Raw genomic sequence first — 15,629 nt, 5'->3', positions numbered from 1 at the left:
CCTGGAGAAGGATTACTACCTCTGAAAGGGGCAGTATCTGTCCTACCCTCTTGCTTGTCTCCTGGCACCTCCTCAGAGGGGGCTTTAGATATAGTTATTTCAAAACTGAGACAAATTATCTGCCAACAGTCTGCTCTCTCAGATCTTTTCTGATATTAAGTGGTGTAAGATTGAACTAATCTTTTCTCTCTCACACATCCACACTCTCTAAATTGAGTTCAAATGATTTGGAGGAGGATAAGCCCGTTCGGCACCACTCTCATGAATATCTAATCACCCTGGAAGCAGTTTGAACCCAAAGTCTTTGTGGTTGTAGTTACTTAATTTCATTGTTTCTGAATTTGTTTTATAGAAGTTAATCAGAAAGAAAAATGCAAGGAGTCAAGCAATAACTGGTATCTGTTATCTCCATACAGTGACAAGCTCTGCCAGTGATGCAACTATGAGTGATTTCATACTTCTTATGCGTATAGACAGCACTGTGCTATACTTAGTGTAATTAATTGAATTGGCCAGAGATGAATTAAAACATATAGGCTTATCTCTCTAGTGACTTCCTTGCTTTATAACCAGTTTTAATTGACAAAGGTTAGCTTTAGCCTTAGGTTAGTTTTCCTCTATAATCACTTGGGGAAAAAAGGGCAATTAAGAACAAAAAAGCTGACAAAGCTATTTAAAAAGCAAGGGGATGAGAGCTGATAAGCATAGAATCAAATCATGACTTGGCTTTTTGAGTGGCTTCCTGGTAAACACATCTTTGTGCAAGCAACTTTTGAGAGTTTAAGCTTTCATGGGGCAGGAGGGTTTCTGTTTGTTCTTGGCTTGTGCTCAGCACCTACTAACAGGATTCCAGAGAATAATGGGGTAACTTTTTCTATAGGGCCACAATAAAGGGGATTTTTTAGTCTGGAGAAGAGGATGCTCAGGAAGGACCTCATCGCTCTATACTATTCCCTTAAAGGATGTTGTGCTGGGGTGGATGTTGGCCTCTTCTCTCAGATAACAGTAATAGGATGAGAGGTAATATTATTAAGTTGCACCAGGGGGCATTCAGATTAGATATCAGTAAAAAATTGTACTCAGAAAGAGTGGTAATGCACTGGCGCAGGCTGCCCAGGGAAGTGGGACATCACTGTCCCTGGAATTCTCCAAGAAAAGAGTAGATGTGGCACTAGTGGTACATAGTGGTAATGGGCATAGTGGTAATGGCGCAATGGTTGGACTAGATGATCTTGGTGGTCTTTTCCACCTTTAATCATTTTATGATTCTAAGAAGCTTTGCTCCTCATGATGCCCAAGCCTAGTACATTGAAGCCATGTCTAGTTGAGTTCTGTGATCAAATCATTTACCACACTAAGTGGATATATTTGCATGTGTTAGTTAGCGGGATGACTTTAGGTCATTGTTTTCTGAGGTGTGAGGTTTCTGTGGTTTATGAAGTTAAACATAGATGTCATTGCCTATGCTTTAGAGATCTGACACAATATGGACTCCGGGCTGTTTAAAATCACTGACAGTCAGTGAATAGAATCATAGAATCATAGAATTGCTCAGGTTGGAAGACCTCAAAGATCATTAAGTCCAAACACAACCTAACTAACTAACAACCCTCCACTAAATCGTGTCCTCACATCCAGATGATTTTTAAACACATCCAGGTACGATGACTCAACCACATTCCTGGGAAGCCTATTCCAGTGCTTAACAACCCTTTCTCTAAAGAAGTGTTTCCTGATATCCAGCCTAAACTTACTCTGGCGTATCTACTCTGTTCAGTTAATGACGTTTACAGAATGTATGACCTGACCAAATGAAAGCATTCAGTAATTGGCAACCTTGTCTGTGGCAGGGGGCTTGTAACTGTATTATCTTTGAGGTTCTGGTTTAGCAAAGAGGGTGTTCCTGATGGTAGATACAGACCAGCTGATAGTCAGGTGAAGAGAGAAGACACTGAAAAAGATACTATTAATAAAATCTACTAAGTGAAGATGAGGAAAGTGAGAGCAATATGCTTTGCTTAGTAAAGAAGAGAAATAATAATTCTATAAATAGAATTATTACCAAGGCCAAATCTGGAAGCACAAATAGTGCTAGAAAATTCCTTAGTTTTCTTTGTTCCTCTTTAGCAAACCTAGTCACAAATGGAAGAGGTGAGGCAGTGGTGAAAGTATTAAAAAGAGGCTTTGTTTCACTATGTGCTCATTCAGTCATGAGTCAAATTCTGTGAGAATGTGATATTGGCAATAGAATCTGTGATTATTTAGGAAGTGGTGTGTGAAAGGGATTTTTATATTTTTTTACTTGAATTTTTAACTGAAGCCTCAAGAATGAACATTTCTATCAGAAGAGGCATTAGAATGTTGCTATCTGCAAGTATTTACAATGGAAGTTGAGACTGTAAATAGCCCAATGAATGCCTTATGGTGTTTTCAGAGACATGCTAGATTCAATAAGCAGCTAATTTTAGAGAGAGATTCGATGACAGGAGTACAACTTAGTTATTTCCACGGGATGTCACTTTTTTTTGTGTGTGATAGGAAAAGGTGTTTATTATGGACAATTTACCAGGCAAAGGAACTGTTCATGGTAGAATCCATCTTGTATGACTGGGCACATCACTTATGGGCCTTTTGAGAGTGTTTGAATCAGGATTTATCTGTCACTGACAAAGAAGGAACAGTGGCACTTACAGGTTGCCACTCATGGCGTTATGGATAGCAGATGTTCTCTGGCTGCAGTCCCTTTTCCTGCGAAGAATTGTCTCTATATTGCTCTTAATCCTGTGATGGATTTAAAGGCACAGATGACATCTCTTCTCAGGAAACCCTTTTTAAAAATTTTATTTCTGACAGCATTTTGACAAGGAAAATTATTTGGAGACAATCATTCCTTGTAGCAGCAAAAAAGAAGACAGGCTTTAATCAATATTCAAGACTTTCCTTCATATATATAGGATCAAAATGAGGTTTTGGGCACTAGATGGAAAACCTTTATGTGGGTGAATGGGTGGCACAAGTATTTTCTTTGCAGTCCTCCTGGAATTTGGAATTACGACTGAGTTAACAAACAACAGATTTCTCTGCTGCAGACAATGATTTTGCAGTCTGTCTGGATCAGACCTGGGATCTCCCAAGAGCACAGGCATGTCTCTAGCACATGTAAGTAAATCAGACTTCAGAAAAAGTGTACTAACTTGTGTTACATTCTGATGGTCCTGTGTTTATGGTCTGGGTAGTCCTATGTTGGGTAGGATGTTAGACTGAGTCATCCTTGTGGGTGGTGAGATACGAGTTTCCCAGTGAGGCTGAGATCCTGCCTCCATAAGGCCTGGCTGTACAGGACTTTGAGCAAGCTGGTCTGGAGGGAGGTCTCCCTGCCTATAGCAGGAGGGTTGGAACCAGATGATCTTAAAGGTCCCTTCCAACTCAAGCCATTCTATGATTCTATGACCCTTCCAGTTCGAAATATTTTATGATGCTATTTCTGTCTTAGAGATGACCTTAAGATTCCTGTGGATGTTACCAGCTAAAGAACTACTCCACTGTCTGTTGTATTTGTACTGTGCATTTTTTGAACCAGTGTGAAGAACTCTGGGAGAGACATTGCTCACTGCACCTTTCCTGCTCTGAATAAGCTGCTTTTAAGCTATATATTGATGTATTGATAGGTGCCTGCAGCTACCTCTGCCAGTTAACCTCAATGTTAACATAGCAAAATAAAGAGCTGAGTAGAGTCAAACAGTTAACAAATATTTAACTCATGTGGGGTATGTCTTTTTAAAATTACATAGCTTATAGCCAAATGTGAAGATGCATTCCCAAATTTTAAGCCCAGAGAGGCATAAAGATTATGGAGAACTAACAGCTTGATGTTACTATGCAAAATCACAGAATACCTGAGGTTGGCAGGGACCTCTGGGTCCATCTGGTCCAATCCCTGCCCACGTAGGACAACTACAGCAGGGTGTTAAGGACCATGGGTTAACGCACTGTGAATTTCCTGTTCTATAGCTCCCAAGCAGCTCCAAACACTGATGATGTAAATATTTCAGTAGTACCACCACCTCCATACTTGTGTATTTATCATTTATTTTAAATCTTATTAAATTTATCCAAGCTTGTGATTTTGTGGGGAGAAGGGGTAAAACTGATTACTGGATATTATGTTTTGGGAATAGAGGACACTGAACATGGAAATACAGTGCTGCATTACAGCAGTTGATGGCTAACAGAATGTAAAGAAAGGATGGACTGAGGACATCAAGGAATATGTGATACACAGAATTTGTCTCCCATGTGAGGGAGCTTCACTCGATCTCTGAAGACAGAAAAAATAATGAAATACTCCCAGAGCAACTGAGAAGCTCTTCAAATTCAGCTGACAAACACAACTACATAAGGACAAGATACTATTACTATACTGTGAAACATAAAGTCTTTTGCTAGAAATATGCAATTATTCTGTCTTTTCTGGCAATCTGACAGTGAAAAGACTCAAGTATCACTGTTGCCTGCCATGCAACTACTATAATAGTCATTTCATTCTGGATCACATAGGGAGTACAGACACAAGAGAATTCCCTTATTGAGGTCCTCTTAGGAGGAGGAAAGGAAAATTAAAACAACTCTGAGGAAAGGACAGGACAAGGAAGGTAAAGTAAATAAGCAACAAATGCATGTAAGTATGTCCATGACATTGTATGTATGTGTTTGGAAATGGTAATTATCATGACTTCTCCAGCAAAACCCTTACCCAGGATAAATGGGTATAGTGATTGTACTACTTTCATTTCAAACATATCCAGTCCAAAGTATTCATGCCTGGTCCCTGTTTTGCTTTCCTATATGCTTGAAATCAACATGCAGTCAGCAGTGACTGACATAACATCTTCTTTGGGTTCTTTTATAAATTTTCTTCCTCTGCAGTGCAATTAGAGATTCATTACATTCTTTTCACTCTTCTAATGAAGCAGCCAAACAAACAGTTTGATCTTGTTAGAAAAAGGGGAACCACATAAGCGGCCAAGTTACACAAAATCCAATTAAGACTAACATCCTAGCTCATTTTCTTGACTTCAGATCCCTTCCATGAGAAACGTCCATGCCCAGAGTTGACCTCTTGCTATAACAGATGCTATTTCATGCTGTTTTTTGTATCTGTAGGATTTTGGTCTGTAAACCTGTATTTACAAAGGAAATAAAACATTTGGAGAGAATGCTGCGGGGATTAGGTTTTGGCTATTCTTCCAATATCCTTTGGATCCGGGGAAATATTTGGGAGGATAATTGCAGTAAAGATTGGGAAACATTCAGATGGTACAAGGATGGGGATTGCATAAACATACTATATGAGGCACAAATTGCATATAACAGCTGAGCCAATGAATCACTGATGTTAGAATACATTTGATTTTCTGTGTGCACAGCAATTACAGGAGATAGCTTGCAGGTGAATATAGAGATGATAGATTCAGGTCTCCACACAACAACAACAACTCATATAATGATGATCTAATGAGAACAAAATTGAGACTTAGAGTTACAGATGGCACTCCTCTCCTTCACTATCTGAGACATTATTTCCTTCGAGGATCTGCTGTATCATTTTTCTGTGGTGCTTTAGAATAGAATCAGCTGTCAGTAAGACTAGATATGTAAAAGGACTGGAGAGTGTGTTAGGGGATTGTGTCATCTAATTTTAGCAGCCAAAAAGCTAAGATCCTTGTCTAAGTCATCTGTCGAGTGTCCCTGTAGGTTTGGTGGAAGAAAGATACCTAAAGATGGCAACAAATTTCATCTATTCTTAGCACCCAACTCAAAGTATTAGATCCTGAGTACCCTATGGATTTTTGGCTTAATTTTGATATTTGAAATTCTCAAACCATCTCAGTTTTTGTTCCATAGGGTGTTGCTTCTGTCTCTTTTTTCTTGACAGTGGGCAACGGACAGCTTGCTCTGAGCAGCTATCAGGTTCACTAAGATTACAAAACTAGGGATTCTTCCAGATATTCTCTCTGTGATTGTTTATCTCAGAACAGGCCTAAGTAATCCTCAGATGGCAATACAGTTTTAATAATACTTTCATGACTTAAGGCAATGGCTAGAGTACTTTCATGAGATATGGAAGACAAGTTCAAGCTCTTTTTTCCTTGTCTTTAAAATCTTGTTTCCAACCTTCCATGATCTACACACTTGACAGGAATTCATAAGAAAAAATATTTCAGATTGCCCTAGAGGTGTTTTCTGGTGTGATGTGGAAGGTGTGGAAAGGCTTACCTGGCATAAACCACTTTATACCTGAAGGCTAACGAGCACATTATTATCCTGTTATTATTTCCAGGGATTACATACCATATACCACTGTGATCAACAACAGGCAAAGAAAAATATATGTGTTCCACAGCCCCACAGCATGTTCACTGCAAAACTAACTTCCTCCCAGAGCAATCACCTCTTCATTCTTCATATTTCAGAGAACATCTCCTGTGGCCTAGTGTTGAAAAAGAACCTGTTTTCACATTTATGAGCAGCTGCTTCTGTCTAGTCTAAAAACCTATAGAGATGCTGAACTCAACAGCTGTTTTGTGGTAACTATCTTTGCCTTTTTGGGACTGCAGCTCTCCCTCTGGATTTCCTTGGGTCTGTAGGGCTTGGACAGGCTGCTCAAGAGCTCCAAGGCAAGCTGTGGAAAGCAGAGCTTTAAACTTTCCTGTCTATCTCAGTTACCATTTGGAGCTTCATTTGGCTCCTGCCCACCGGGAGGCTTTGGTTCTCACCCATGTGCTGAGGTCCTGTCCTTCCTAAAAGGTACATATTCATCCATAACAACATTCCAGTCATGCAAGCTGAACCACAATTTCTTCTTGTTTATTCCCAGTGCTGTGTGCACAACAAGAACAGATCAGCCACGAGCCGGCAGCCTGTTCCTGTGGACAAGAAGGCTGATGGTACCCTGGGGTGCATTAAAAAGAGTGACCAACAGGTCGAGGGAGGTGATCCTCCTTCTCTACTCTGCCCTGGTGAGGCCACATATGCAACACTCCATCCAGTTCTGGGCTCCCCAGTTCCAAGAAAGAAAGGAAACTGCTGGAGGAATATCTGTGGAGTATGATAAATTGCCTTCCTCTCCACACCTTTTGATCTCTGAAAACATTTTTGATGATCAAGCCATGACAGCAGATGGCTCTTTAACTTCATCATTACTGTTGCAGTATGGTCCCTCTTGCAAATGCTGGGGCAACAAATTTTTGGCATCTTTTCCCCTGACATTTTCTGGCATCTTATCCCCTAACATTTGTTGGGATGAAAAAATAGTTGCAGGTATGAAAACTATTTGTTTCCTACACATACCAAAGTGTAGAGCTCACTGCTGAGCTCAGTACAAATTCTGGAAGTGGTTTTATGCCGAATTTCCATACGTGCTCCAGAAATAACTCCCAAGTATGTGAAGTTCATCTTTTTGATCATTACCACTTATGAAGTCAATGAATCTCCTCTCCTCTCCTCTCCTCTCCTCTCCTCTCCTCTCCTCTCCTCTCCTCTCCTCTCCTCTCCTCTCCTCTCCTCTCCTCTCCTCTCCTCTCCTCTCCTCTCCTCTCCTCTCCTCTCCTCTCCTCTCCTCTCCTCTCCTCTCCTCTCCTCTCCTCTCCTCTCCTCTCCTCTCCTCTCCTCTCCTCTCCTCTCCTCTCCACTATATTTTGAGGTCCCAAGCATTATATAGGTTGAGGTATTATCACCTTTTCTGTTTCTTTCTGGAACAATCATAATTGCAGTTAGTGACGAAATGGTGTATGGAGTAGAGTTCTTTCTTTACAAGACCCTTCAGAGAAAGCAGAAGCTTAAAAGCTTTAGTGAACATGACAGTAAGCCAAACTTATTTCCATCAAGACTATGGTCTTATTTCCATATTTCTAATCTAAAAATCATTTAAAACATAGATTTTATAAAAATGTACTCAAAAATTTCGCAGGTGCTTTTCAAGAGGAGCAAGACTAAAACTGACCAAACCCATTTCTTTTAGAAAGTCCTAAAATGAGATAGAAGAGTGTTGTCATTTGGAGGAACAAAGTTTTTCAATAAGAATCTCTTTTTACTGTTAACCAGACTTTAGACATATAAGCTGCTTAAAATGGACATCTTGTCCTATACCAACCTGTTTCTCACTGCCCCATGTAGAGAGAAAAGACTTTCAAAAGAAGAATAATAAAAATAGAAAGCTAAAAAGTGAACTTTGTGGGTGAAAATGGATGTTGAAGGATGTCACCAATAAGTCTAGGAAAAAGGAAGGAGGAGGAAATGCTGTACACGAGAGCTCCCTGCAGAGAATTTCCAACATTAGGAGACCTCTGAAGGAGGAAAGTGCTGTCATGCAATTATTTACTTTGCTATTTTTAGAATAAACCACACACATTTTCCTGCCATAGCAACAAGTGTATCACTTGGTATTTGCAATGCACACACAATTTCTATGAATCATCATTAAAGTAATCATCTCTGTGACCAGTGGACTCTAGCAAGTGACTCATTTAGAGAGCCACTGAAAAATAATTAGCACACAAACTTGCTTATATGGTTTGTTGTCACAGAGGTCTTGTTCTTGTTGTGGTTTTGTTGAACTCCAAGGAAATTCTGCTTTCAGTGTAAGACACTTGTTTTAATCAAAGCAATTACCTGAGCAGTACAGTTTTGTGTACAGTGTTTCCATTAAACCATCCTATTTATCATGAGAGTAAATGAAAGTGACTCAAGTGTAAAGCACTATCTGTTACCACTTGAGTCAGTTTATTCCCAGGTAGGAGAGATCAGCACAACCCTGCTGAAAAGGCCCTGGGGGAACTTGGTGGATGGGAAGTTCTATGTGAACCAGAAATGTGCCTTTGCAGAAAGTCAACTGTATCCTGGACTGTATCAAAAGAAGTGTGGCCAGTGGGCTAAAGGATGTGATCCTGCCCCTGTGCACTGGTGAGGCTTCACCTGCACCACTTCATCCAAATTTGAAGTCCTCAGTATAGGAGAGACATGAGCCTGTTGGAGGATGCCTGGAGGAGGGCAACAAAAATGATCAGCATGTGGAGGAGCAGCTCTCGTTTGCTGCATGTTTTAGAGAGCCTGACTTCACAGTATTGCTGTGATTTGCATGAAGAATTTCTTCACTTAAGATAAAAGAGCATGCCTGCTTTCTGCAGTGCATTTGTGCATGGTCAGTAAAATCTAGGTATACTCATTCTATCTGACATATGCCAATGAGCTGCTATGAATATCTGGGAAATACTAAGAGTAATTATTATGAGTCTTTTGAAAAGATGATGACACATCTGTGTTTGAAAGGATTTCCAAGCTCTGAAATAACCAACTGTGCAGCTTAAAGATCTGTCCCATGAATGGACCACATATGTAGTAAATGACTTGAGACAAACATACTGAAGAAATAGTTGATCAGTCAAGAGGTACTTAATAGAGACATAATGAACTGTCTCGAAAAAAATTTCTGCCAGATCAATCTGATGTTGGGTCAAGCCACACACATGGGCAAAAAAGGCTCTTATTGGTAAAAGATGTGGGCTTATAAAAATTAGAGGAGGTTTAGGTTGGATATAAAGAATATATATATATATATATGATGAGGGTGGTGAGGCCACAGTAACAGGTTGCCCAGAGGGGTGATGAATGCCCCATCCCTGGAGACATTCAAGGTCAGGCTGAGGAAGCTGATCTTGCTGTGGATGTCCCTGTTCACTGCAGAGTAGATGAGCTTTTAGGGTCCCTTCCAATGCAAACGATTCTATGATACCATGATTCTATGAATGCTCTAGAGAAGAAAAAAACATTAAAAAATTTCCTGTCAAGGTAACATATCTATCCAGGTGTACCAGTAGTGGATTGAGACTTGGCAATCTTCCTAGTCTTATAGAGGAATGGGAAAAAAAGTGGAAGCCAAGTCAAGTGACAGTTGCGTGGACAATTATTTCTCCTTTCTTTTTTTCTTTAGTGAGAACAACAGAAAAAATGAGGTTAACTGGAACAGATGCCTATATTGGCTTCTTCTTGCTCTTATTCCTTTTAGTGCTAAGGTCCCCCTAAAAAGCCTAATAAGCTTTGTTTCCAGACAAAAACTGAAAGGTTTTATCTGGTTTTTATAATTTTCTATTTATTACTTCTTTTGTAAACAGCCTACCCACTAAACTTTTCATGTGAATGTAAGATTATGTTTGTTTGTCCTAAAACTGCACTTACTGACAGATAATATTTTCAACAGAAACATTTCGTCATTCCGATTACAGTATTAAAATTCACAGAGAAGAGTCAGATGACTCTTCAGATCAGATGTCATGAATGAACAATAAATATCAGAATCCATCACTCCTGGAAATCAAAGTTTGTGTTCTATGAAATACAGACATATTACAGTGATGCAGGTAATAACTTGAGATATACTAATGGGTGTGATATAAGAACTGGAATAGAACAGGCTGGAAGGCTATCTAAAAACATAAACTTTCAAGAGATTATGTCCTTTCCAAATAGCATCCTGAAGGAGAGACTGGATTTTATGTCTCAGAATATGTCCAAACTGAACAATTCTGTGTAGCAGATATAAAACCTTAGTTCCCAGTACAGTAAAATTATCATACAGGAGTTTACAGAGAACATAACTGTTAGGGACCCAAGGCATCCGGCTGTTTCTAAGCTGCACCGTACTGTCAAGAATGCAAATTCAAACTCATAGAAGGATTTTTCTTTGAAAAATGTAAAAAAAAAAAAAAAGAATTGTATTATTTATTACAGCTGCAAACTGTCATAATGCTAAGCAGCAGTAACATGCTCCAAATGTGGTTATGGCTTTCATATGGTCAGCAGATTATGTAATGATGCTGAATGAATCCCTAGAATACATACATGAGCATTCAGTGTGACAGTATTATCTAATTCTGTTAAGTTAGCAACAGCTGAATCAGAGTAGTAAGTTTAGTATGACAAAATTGGACTTCAGGAGCAGATTACTCTACTCATGATTAAAAGATTTCGCAACCTAAATTTTCTCTAAATTCATGCTGGTCTTAGATCCCTTCTGGATCTGCAGGTTTAGTCCATGCCCTACAATTGTTTTGCTTTGATTTGGTGACTATATCCCTAATTGAAAATCTACTGAAGAATTTTTTCAACAAATATATAGAATTATGGAGTAAAAGGATAATCATTTCATAATCTTTCAACTATTGCACGAGTTGGTGGCTGGGACCCTCAGAGTTCTTCAGACACCTTCATGTTGGGTTGGAATAACTATTTGCATCTTGTAACAGAAAGCATCAGACTCCATTTGACTTTGAAAGCAGCGGAGTTTTCTGTGATTGGGCCGTAGGGATTTTTATAAAATTTCTTACAGTGCCTGGTCTGGCTCACTACTCAGCTGCAGACCCCCTAAATGCACTTGTTTTTTCTTTTTATTACACCCATCTCCTGCAGACACGTAAATGGATGTTATCAAACACCCTATTGTATTCTTGCTGGCCAGATGGCTAAAGGGGCATTACTGTTCTCTAACCATAAACTCTATGCTTTGCTGCCAGCATTAACAAGGCAATATATTTTTTTAGGAACCATTAAATACTTGAGATTTAGGTAGCAGCAGGTATTGCAGTTGTGGGCTTAAAGATGCTTTCAAAGTCCTTCGCTTTGTCCTTAAAAACTCTGCTCAAATGAGTTTGCCTCAGGAGGCAAATTAAAATAAAAATAACCCTCTAAACCCATAGTTTGGTGGTGCTCCTGAGATCTGATTCTTCTAGGAGTAAAATCTTGCAGGTTGTGAAATACCTTCTAACTTTCTTTGTGAGACATGCATTTCCATGGGCACGGTAATGATCACTTTATTTTTTCTCATTGTTAGCCTGCTTCCTTTACAGGTACATCTGTTCCGAACACCTCAGCAGAACTGAGTACCTGGAGCCCAGTAAAAACAATTAATAAAGCAAAGCACAGCAACCTGTGACCCTATTCCAGCTATATATCTTACGAGAGGCCAGACTGACAAACCTTTAGTGAACATTTACTCTATCACATCTTGAATGCTGGGTAATAACAGAATAGGAGTCTTTGCTTGTAAAACTGAACTGCTCTGTAGTTACAGAGCCATTTACAGCTGCACTATAACCTTCCAGCCACACACACTCTAAATGCCAGCTCCAGTCTTCTCACCTTCCACTCCTCTATCATTGACATTTTTGCTTCCAAGCGCAGCTCCATCTAAGAACTGTAAGGCCACCACCTAGGAAGCATTCACTTCCCAAAAGCGTGATTGATGTAATATGTGTTGGAGACCAGATCTCTAAGTAAACTGCTGCAAGGCTGACAGGCTGAGACCACACAGTTACCTCCTTAGATCTGTCTGCTGTTTTAGACTCCCCTAAATGAACTCTCAGTCTTGGGGGAAAATGATATTATGGGCCCTATATTTTCCAGCTGGAGAACTGTAGGGTGCCTATGAATTTAGCAATTGTTCTGTGCCTTTATAGAGCTGGAGTCAGTTCACTAATGCACTTCATGGGCAGGCATGAGCCCTTTACACCTTGTCTTGCCATTTCTTTGTTTAGGGGCAATAAGGGAAAAAATGATTATTCTTCAGCAATATAGAAACCAAAGAAAAGTTCTTGTCCACTGCCTGTCCCCTTATTTATGCTGCTGAGATGCCAAGTTGATAATTCTCAAACAACAAATTTTCTACCGTTTTTGCTCAATTTTCAACAGTTGCTCATGCTCATGCAGCAAGCAACCATTGCACTGTTCTTCCTCATATTCTCCTTAAAGCTTTCTTTTTTCACCTAGACCCTGAAATGAGGGACCTTATTGTTATCATGAGTACATTTTTACTTTTTCTGTGTTCGGAGCAGGCACCAAGGCCTTTTTTGTTGGTTTTTTTTTTTTTTTTTCTGTGCTATGTACAGCCTACCAAGTAAAGGTGTGTATACTTCATGTGTACTCTTTGGCATCAATAAAATCAATTAAAGTAATTAAGATGACACAGAGATATCAGTACCTACTAGGCCTACACAGGTGAATCTCACATTTTTGAATGTCAGTTTAGATAGGAAATATTTTCAAAGCAAAGCTAAAATGTTAATGCCATGATAAACATTGCTGCATAATAAATTTAACCAAACATACAACAAAATGAGTAGATTTACAAGATGCAAGATTATTACTGGTTTCTGGGAAGTCTGACAGAAATTTAGCTTACAAGAAAGAATTTCAAGTCATGAAGAAATGTAAAAAAATCTAAACATATTAAATGCAATTTGTAGTCATGAACAAGAAGATAAGTCCTGCTAATGTATCGTACTCAAGAAACAGTTTGCCCAGTCTTGTACTACAACAATAACACGGAGAGCAGGGAAATTTGCAGGCAAATTTAATTGGTTTCTTCAAGCTACACCCATTATATTTCAAGATTATGCAAATTTATTTTTATTTTCAAAAGCAAATTACTGCTTGGATTTTGATAGCTTCTATTGTCTTTGCTTTTCAGCATGCAATCGATGTCACCTTATTTCATTTATCTAAATGTTTTCTGTCCATTAGTGCAACTCAGTGAAAATTCAGATTTTGGTCCTGTACTTTCTTTGAGCTTGACAACAGCAAGGAGGTCAAGTCATGGCACCAGGGCAATAGACAAGAGTCACAATCATTGTCCATAATTCTAAGAGTTCTTTATTATACAGAGGATCTGTTTTCACACTGCCTAATGATTTCTCAGATCCATTATCCATTTCATCTAGCGTGTGTTGTTACAGTGGTGGTATTGCTTTTTCCTGATGATGTTTTAATATCACTTTCCTTTCAAGCTGTCATTAAATTCCAGATTTATATGTCCCTTTTGTCCAAATCTTAATGAGTAGAGATATCTGGGCTCATATACATTTCTCTATCTGCCCTTAAAAAGCCTTCTGTCTGAATAGCTGGCAGCCACCGAGGGTGGTGGCTTTTGATTACATACAAAAACTTATCTTTCCAGACTCTGACATCATGAGCTTTCACCCCTGATAGGAAAAATTTGCTCATACACAAGTCTCAAGGTCTTTCTTGGTGTGAGAGGTTTGTTTTATCCTGCTGTGTATGAATGGTCACTCCAAGATTTATATCTACAGAATAAACAGCTTTCATAATGTACAATGTTTTTATTTTGCCATTCCACTCCATTTGAAGTTTTGTTTTGTTTGTTTTTTCCTCCTAGGACCAAATGAAAGAGAGTACAAGATAAAAGGAAGGAAACTGAACTTGGACACAAAACTCAGCATACCCCCAGGTCCTGGACCTCTTGATATAGCTTAGTCATCTCTCTTATCCATCTGCATTACATGAGATGGACAAGATTCTTCCTCCACCTCTGATCTCTCTCATAAGTTTACTTTGGACCTTTAAGAATTCACTTCCACTATTTCATCTCCATAAATATTCACAAGCATGGATGAATGTCAGTGGGTGCAATCTTTTCCACATGGAGGAATTCAGTCCCACACCTCTGCTTCACACAGGCTTCCATTTCAGATACTATAGTATTTTATAGTATTCATTCTCTGCTGCCACCTGTTGTATGGCAACAAAATGTAATGGAATGCTGGTGGTAGTGTCAACCTCTACCGCCATACCACCAGTGTCCACCTCTGATGTTGTGGCCCAACATAGCATCATAGAATCACTAAGGTTGGAAAAGACCCCCAAGATCAAACATAATAAAACATAACACAATCATAGGCATTACTTTTGGTGCAGCCCACATAGTTCAAGGCAAATCAGGAAATTCTTTCATACTTTTTACTAATCCTAACACTCACCACCATGCTTTGTGCTGCTAATCTTCTTGGACCAGCTGAACTAGTTAGTTTAAAATCTGCCTCATTAGAAAACCCGCAGTAAAAGAAAAGGAGATGTTTTCTTTCTATTCTTGGAGACATCTTTTAATGGCTGCTACTGCAATTGTTAAAACTTAATATTCCATGAAGATTTTTAGTGGTAGTAACTCATGAGCTACAATTCAAGCAGAAGAAGGTTAAAGCAGATTCAGTTCATATCAAACATGCGAAAGTGTTTAGTTTCAATTAAATCAATAAAAATCTAGTTTCTGATCTCCTTCTCTCACAAATTCACAGTTATTTTTATAACATGAAGGCGCTTTTCTCACTCTTTCCATCACTGTCTATGTTTAATAAATTATTTGCTTACCATTAAAAAACTGTCAGTCTGTAAAAACAAAGCTAATTGAAAATTAGAGAAATTGGTATAATCTTAGTTCTTTATTCTTATTTTTATTTTTATTTTTATTTTTATTTTTATTTTTATTTTTATTTTTATTATTTTATTTTTTTTCACATGTGGTTTACAACAGCTTTGTTAAAAGGTAGTATTTTTTGTTGAGAGGTGCCTAGAATGACTCATGAAGTAGTCATCAGTGGTAATTATAATCTGGCATTTATTTAGTGAGCTCTTATTTCCCTGATCTTCCATGTTTTCATCTACAAGGAGCATGGACAGTTTGCCTTCTCTCCCCCCAAGAGTTCAAAGACAATTGGTTTTGTCAGTTTTCTAAGCAACCTTCTGAAATGTGAGGGATAGGAAACAACCACAAAGAAGAGAACTTT

General features: G+C 38.7%; 1 long non-coding RNA gene across 1 annotated transcript in view; it reads left to right on the top strand.

Annotated features, from left to right (window-relative positions):
* Window positions 1-15,115, top strand: part of LOC107310580 (uncharacterized) — a 137,172-nt gene extending 122,057 nt beyond the window's left edge. The window contains exon 3 of the long non-coding RNA XR_014942379.1: window positions 14,225-15,115. This is a non-coding gene — a long non-coding RNA (uncharacterized LOC107310580). The remainder of the gene's footprint in view (window positions 1-14,224) is intronic.
* Window positions 15,116-15,629: the final 514 nt, after the last annotated feature.

The sequence above is a fragment of the Coturnix japonica genome, chromosome 2, assembly GCF_054131305.1.
Source record: "Coturnix japonica strain WE chromosome 2, WE-NBRP24, whole genome shotgun sequence".
Taxonomy (NCBI): domain Eukaryota; kingdom Metazoa; phylum Chordata; class Aves; order Galliformes; family Phasianidae; genus Coturnix; species Coturnix japonica.
This window is presented reverse-complemented; position numbering and strand designations above follow the sequence as displayed.